General features: G+C 55.1%; 1 long non-coding RNA gene across 1 annotated transcript; it reads right to left on the bottom strand.

Annotated features, from left to right (window-relative positions):
- Positions 1–986: 986 nt before the first annotated feature.
- LOC120589321 (uncharacterized) lies at positions 987–6,613 on the bottom strand. The gene is made up of 2 exons (XR_005649447.1): positions 4,618–6,613; positions 987–4,281 (listed from the first exon to the last, which is right to left on the bottom strand). It is a non-coding gene; the product is annotated as an uncharacterized LOC120589321 (long non-coding RNA).
- Positions 6,614–6,632: the final 19 nt, after the last annotated feature.

Here is a 6,632-nt window from a genome sequence, read left to right as displayed (position 1 = left end):
TATAAGCTGATAATTCCCAATTCCGCATGGTGGACCAGCAGGCCAGAGACCCAGACATGAGCTGATGCTGCATGTGTCTTGAGCTGAAGGGCTGTCTGGACACGAAATTCTGTCTTCCTCGGGGGACCCCATCTGCTTCTTTCAAAGGTCTTCAACTGATTGGACGAGGCCCACCCACATGGTGGAAGGCCATCTCCTCTTTTCGAAGTCCACCCATTTAGATGTTATTGTCACCTAAGAAACACCCTCGCAGCAGCATCCACACTGCTGTGTGGCCGCGTGTCTGCACGCTGTGTGGCCTGACCAAGGTGACACATAAAAGTCACCATCGCAGATGGGTAGCAACCTGCTTGGCCAACACCTGGTCCCCAGGGCTTGCTCACGGCTGACGCTGCCACTCGCTCAGCCTGGCCCAACTCCTTGGGTCTGACCAGGCCCGTGAGTCTCTGACGCGTCCTCCATCAGGCCCCCCAGTCTGATGTCCACCGTGGGTGTCTGTGACCGGCCCCTCGTACCTCAGGCTGGGCCCTGCTCTCCATTCAGATGCCCGCTGTGTTGCAGTCTATGGCTGTGGGGAAAGGTGAGGCCTCCGCACGCCCCAGGGGACAGCAATTCCCGAGGAACCGAAGGGGCTAGGGCCGCAGTGACATGGCGAGCTGCTGCTGGCCACCGTGTCCGCAATGGAGAGCTGCTGTCCGAAGGCTCCCCACGGCCCTCGTCCCTCGCTAAGCAGGTGACCTTCTTGGTTCTCCTTCGCGAGCAAAAACTACACGGTTGACCTTGGAGGGGCAAGGGCACGAGAGGCCGGGTTGGTGTCTGCTTTCCTCGCTCGAGTGTTTGTGTGCGCCTGGCTTCTCTTTCCTTTCCCCAGTTCCATTCGGATAAAACTGACGTACGACGTCGTGTCACTCCCAGGTGTATAACACGATGACATGTATCTGTGTGTGGCAACCTGATGACATACACACGCAGATGGAAACGCGTTCTAAGCAGGAAAGGAAGATGCTTTATTTCATGTGAATCAACACAGTTTTCTGTTATAAAGTTTATAAATGGGAAACTATGAAAGAATACAACATTCAAGGAGTTTGTATCCAGGGGTAGAATTGTAACTACATCATCTGCAACCCCTGTGGTAGATGTATTTTTTTAATCCTAAGCTGAGTCATAACACTCTGACCTTCGTGGTCAGAGGCCAGCTGGCATGTCTTGTTACATCTGCGAAGATTCTCATCAGATGTCTGAGGACAGAGGGTTTCTACGTCTCCCCCCCCGACCCCCGCCTCGCTCAACTCCAGGAAGGGCACCGAGCGAATAGCATAGGTGGTTATTCAGACCCCAAGGTAAACAGGAAGGGCCGTCGTGAGAATCTTGTCTCTCCCTTCACGGAAGGATAACGGGCTGCTCTGCGCGATCTTATCAGCTTCACAGGGTGGAGCTCCGTGGCCCTCACGTCACCCAGGAAGCCCATGGGCTGTGGGAGTTCATCGTAGGAGTCCGGCAGTGCGATTTCGTGTCTGCGGTCATTCACAGCCCAAGTGCACAGGTAAATGCTGGGTGCACACGATGAAGCTGGATGTAATTCATGCAGCAGCAAAATGACAGAGTAATAAGCTACCTAGTTAGGGAAGTACCTAACTCAGCTCAGCAATGTAGACACGGGACAGGGTCATGAGCTGAATCACGTCCCTACAAAATGCAGTTGTGGGAGTTCTGACCCCCACGACCTCAGAGCGTGACCTCGTTTAGAAACAGGGTCTTTGCAGGTGTAATTCATTAAGATGGCGTCACCCTGGAGGAACTGTGAGTCCCCACCCCCATGTGACCGCTGTCCTCATAAGAACGGGAGATGAGGACACAGACACACAGACGGACGACCACATGAGGACACAGGGAGGAGACGGCGTCCACACGCCCCAGACAGAGGCCCCAGGAGGGACCAGCCTTGCTACACCTGCATCTCGGATGTCTGGTCTTCAGAACTGTGGGAGAATACGTTTCTGTTTGTCATTCTGTGAGAGGGCAAATTCGAGTCCGGGGTCCTTTGGTAGAGCCGCCCCGGGAAACCCACACGGACGGGGGGCAGTCCTGCACAGCATGGCGACTCCGTCACTGGTCTTCTCTGCTTCCTGTCCTAACCTGCCGTTCCTTAAAGACAGTGACCAGTCCCAGAGTGGAGACTCACAGCCCTGCCTGATGGGCTTCTGCCCATAACTCTCTCGCTGGCCTGGCGATGGCTTTGAGGGGACTCTCACTGTCTCCATGGCGACTGTCAGCTGGACCCTTCGCCGGAATAGATGGACATACATGTCATGCCTCCCGCCCACTATTGAAGCTGGGCACCCCAGCGGGGAGAGGCTCCAGGAAGATGTGCAGACAGACCTCGACCTCACACCTCCCGAGATTTCCTTACCAAGGCTTCACACCTCTCAGGGGATGGAGACATTCACGACACGCTCCGTGATGTCGGCGGAATTAGCCTGCAACCGAGAGATGATGAGAGATTCTTCCAAATAACCCACGCGCTAAAGATGGAATACGGATGAAAACACGCCAAAGGCTCTTCGTGAACGATACAGCACACAGAATAACGTCCCCAAAGATGTCCATGTCTTAATCCCTGTGCAGTCCACTGCATGATGTCCATGAAGAATCTACATGCTGATCCTCGAAACCTGTAAATCCGTGAGCTGACCGGCTCAGAAGATGTTCCCAAGGATCTTGAGATGGAAGATGATTCTGTGTCATCCAGGAGGGCTTCATGTCATCACAAGGGCCCTTAAGAGGGAGACAAGGTCCACAGGGAGAGGACATGGGAAAACAGAGGAGCAGAGACAGACACTGGCAGATGCTACAGAGCGGGGAGAATCGGAGGGCTGAGGATGCCGACTCTGAAAATGGAAGAAGAAGCCACAAGTTCAGGAAACTCCTCTAGAATCCGGAAAAAGCAGGGAAACATTCTCCCCCGGAAGGAACCGGCTCTGCCGACACCTTGACATTTAGCAGGTGTGGTCGATGTTAGACTTCTGGCCTCCAGAAGAGAATAAATTTCATTTGTCTTCAGCTTGTGAAAATTTTGGTACAGCAGCCACATAAAACTCGTGCAAATGATCGTGAAGACGTGACTCAAATGGCCTGGGACGAAACCAAAGCTGTGAACACAGGGAAATTCATAGCCTCGGCTGCACTCGTCAAACTGGAGAAAAGCTGCAAGTCCGTGGACTGAGATTCCATCTCAGGAATTTAGAATGAGGTCCTCTCTTGAGATCAAACCCAAAGCACATGGAGGGAGGGAAATGATAAAGAGGAGAGTGGACATGAGTGGACCAGAAAACAAAATGCACGAGAGTCAAATCCACAAGAATAGTATCCACAACATGAGGTCCTTTGCAGGGTTGAACGAGATGCATCAGTTCAATTCTGGTAAAAAGTAGGTGCCTGATAAATGCCCTCTATTTAGACCGAGAAATCCCAGACCCCAGGACACCACCCTACTTCATTCGACACCCTCCAAAAATAATGTCTTCGCCACAGACACAGCGTAATTCAGAAATGTCTGCCTCCTGTCTATGCCCAGGAAAATCGGAGAGAACACAATGTGTCTAACGTTTCCGAGACCCAGGCCCCGAGGTTCGTTTGATTTACTCCACTGTTTTCATGGTGCTGAGTGAAACGACAACTTTAAGTTGGGCTTCTGAGTAAACAGTGCAGCTACGCCTTCGAAGCAGTCCCTCACGGGCAAGCCACAGCTCTTTACGGCCGCCCTCCGTGGGGGCTGGAGTTGGTGGGTCAGGCGCGAGTGTGTTCCCAGCGACACTCTTCCCGGGCAGATGGATGTCAATTTCGGACCGTCCTGATGCACGTTCTGAGCTTCAGTTAGAGTGATTCCCCTTCCGGGCCCCTTCTGAAAAAAACGCAGAAAATTCGTGTTCTCTCACGAAGTTGTTTAACCTTGGAACTCGCATTTACGATCACACGAAATGAGCACGATTTCGTCAGAGACGGGCTTTGCGCTCCACCCCCACCCTTGGGTCCTGGGTTACACCCTCTGTCTCCCCGCACGAAGGTTTCGGGCTGCGGAGGTCTTCAAACTGGGGCTCCCAGGGCACCAAAGACCGTCCTGGGGTCGCCTGCGAGCTTGTTTTTAGAAGACTCGACATTCAGATCCCCTACAGTTGAAGAGGGTGCTCGCGTCATAGCGGCCTGTGTGGCATGTCCTTTATCCTTCACCTCGTCCAGCTCGTGACGACGATTTTTTTTTTCCCAATCAACATTGAGATTCTCCAAAGTTCAAATGCATGTTCAAGCTAAACAGGGGGGGGAAAAACCACCCAGGATACATATATGCTGCTGTGACACGTCTCCCCACTGTCCCCAAACGACAAAAACATGCACCTCCTTAATAACCAACCCAGGCCCCTCAGACTCCGAGGGTCCCGCATTTCCATCCTGAGGGTCCCTGTGTCGACGGTTGGCGGCCGACTCAGCAGGTGCCTGAGACTTATCTTAAAGGCGTAAGAAACCCCTGACCAGAGTTTGTCTCCTTGACAAAGTCCCGTCCCCACACATGTTTACGTTCAGTGATGTGCATCAAAGTGCGCAATAAATTTTTGTCACCTGGATCCCTTTTGACCGCACGAGCATCGAGTCGGAAGAAAGCTCTGAGCATGGAGGCCCGTCGGCACAGGAAACGGAGCAGGCGTTCACGTTCCCGGGCTCACACGGATATTTGGGGCCATGACGTGGATGGTTTCGAACAAGCGGGGAAAAGAGTGCCAAGCATAGGAGCACGTGACACTGGAATCGGGACCTGGGGACAGATGTGCGAAGGAAACGTGACTTCAGGGAGAGAAAGGAATGATGCCCGGGGCCCCGATCTCTAAAAACAGCCCGTGGGTGGTTCGTGTCAACAACGGCGGCGTGTGTAAGAACCATGGCAGTTCAGAGTCCAGCGGAGACCGTCGAAACGGTCACCAGCCGCTGTATTTTTAAATAGCGATGTTCACTGCGTGTTAAAAATTGTTTGCAACTCTTAAAATGTACTCTTTTAGGTGTCAGTTTTGAAATTCATTTAGAATGTGCAGAGAATGTTTTTTGTGCTGATTGCCAGGGGTGGGCCTAAACGCGGGGCATTAAAACAACAGACATTCATGCCGCAGGGGGCACTTAAAACCACTGACATCCATCCCCCCCGCCAGCCCTGGGGACCAGCAGTGTGACATCCAGGTGTCCCAGGACCATGCTCCCTCTGGAGGCTCCAGGGGAGGGTCCTCCCTGCCTCTTCCAGCTTCCGGGGGCCCCAGGCGTCCCTGGGCTGGTGGCCACGTCCCTCCCATCTCTACCTCTGTCTCCATGTGGCTTCTCTGTGTCTGTGTCTCCTCTTCTGTCCCTTATAAGGACACTGTCACTGGGTTTACAGCCACCTCCTCCAGGAAGACTCACCTCAGATCCCTCACGAATCCCATTTGCAAAATTCTGTTTGCTAATAACACCCCGCTTCCGGGTCCTGGGGGCAGGATGTGGACACCTCGTTTGGGGACCGGGGTTCAGCCCTCCACGTGATGGAAAGCACCGAGTCCGGGTTAGCTCGGCAGAGGCTGCGAGCGTGGCCGCGTCCTTGTACGGCCAGCTACAGAGAGCGCTCAGAAAGAAACAGCAGTTTGGGGGCCACCGGCGGGTGTGTGGGCCGCAGGCATAGGGCCGTGCAGCAGGGCACGTGGCGGAGAGGCAGGCAGGGTCCCCTGGGGCTGAGTGGAAAGAGGAACTAGCATTGTCACCAACAGAAAGGCCGTGTAACGTTGGGGGAGGGAGGGGCATCGGGATAACGATCAATAAACCCGGTCTCTGTCCAAGGCTCAGCGCTGTGTTTCTGCGCATCGTGAGCCTGCACAGGGCTTCGCTTCCAGACAGGATGGTGAAAGACGACGCGAAACTTCGAGGTGGGCCCCGGTGTGAATGACCCTCCCCGGGACGCTGCTGCGAGTCCCTCGTCTGGGCCAGGGCGAGGACACTCCGGATCGTCCTCACACTCTGTCACGTTGGGTCTGGCACAGCCCCGTGACCTCTTAAAAGGTCAGGGTTGAAAATCCCCACCTCCCGCAGGACAGAACCGAGAGCGGCCGCAGCCCACGGGTGGCGGCTGGAGCACCAGTAGGGTCACTTCCCCCTCGTCTCCCTAGGACGCTGCCGGCCGAGCAGCGACCATTTGTTCCTGCTGCTGAGGACTCTCCCGCTCTAGCCCTGAAAGTCCCTTCTCCCGGGAAGCCCCTGATTCCTGCAAACCGGGCCAGCTGGAGGCCTCCCAGACAGCCACGTGGGGGTCCAGCACGAGCCCACCGGCTGCGTCCGGGCTGATGGCACAGAGAGGCAGAGCACCAGGGCCCTCAGTGTCACGGTGCCAGGACGAGCTCATGGGGCGGCCACGGGAAAGCCCAAGGAGAAGGGTGGGGTGAGCCCACCCCCCAGCACCCACAGCTCGCTGCTGACACGTTGGCATCACTGTCCCTCTGAGCCTGGCTTGGCCGGGGAATTCGCAGCGGCTCCTCCATTCAAAGTGGCACCTGCAGCATTTACCTTGCGCCCCTGCCCCCGCGCCTCCCCCCTGCACACACAAGGACCCCGCGGTCACGTGG

This window comes from Pteropus medius, unplaced genomic scaffold (assembly GCF_902729225.1).
Source record: "Pteropus medius unplaced genomic scaffold, Ma_sr-lr_union100, whole genome shotgun sequence".
Taxonomy (NCBI): Eukaryota; Metazoa; Chordata; class Mammalia; order Chiroptera; family Pteropodidae; genus Pteropus; species Pteropus medius.
Note: the sequence above shows the minus strand (reverse complement) of the source record. Positions and strands in the feature narration are given on the sequence as shown.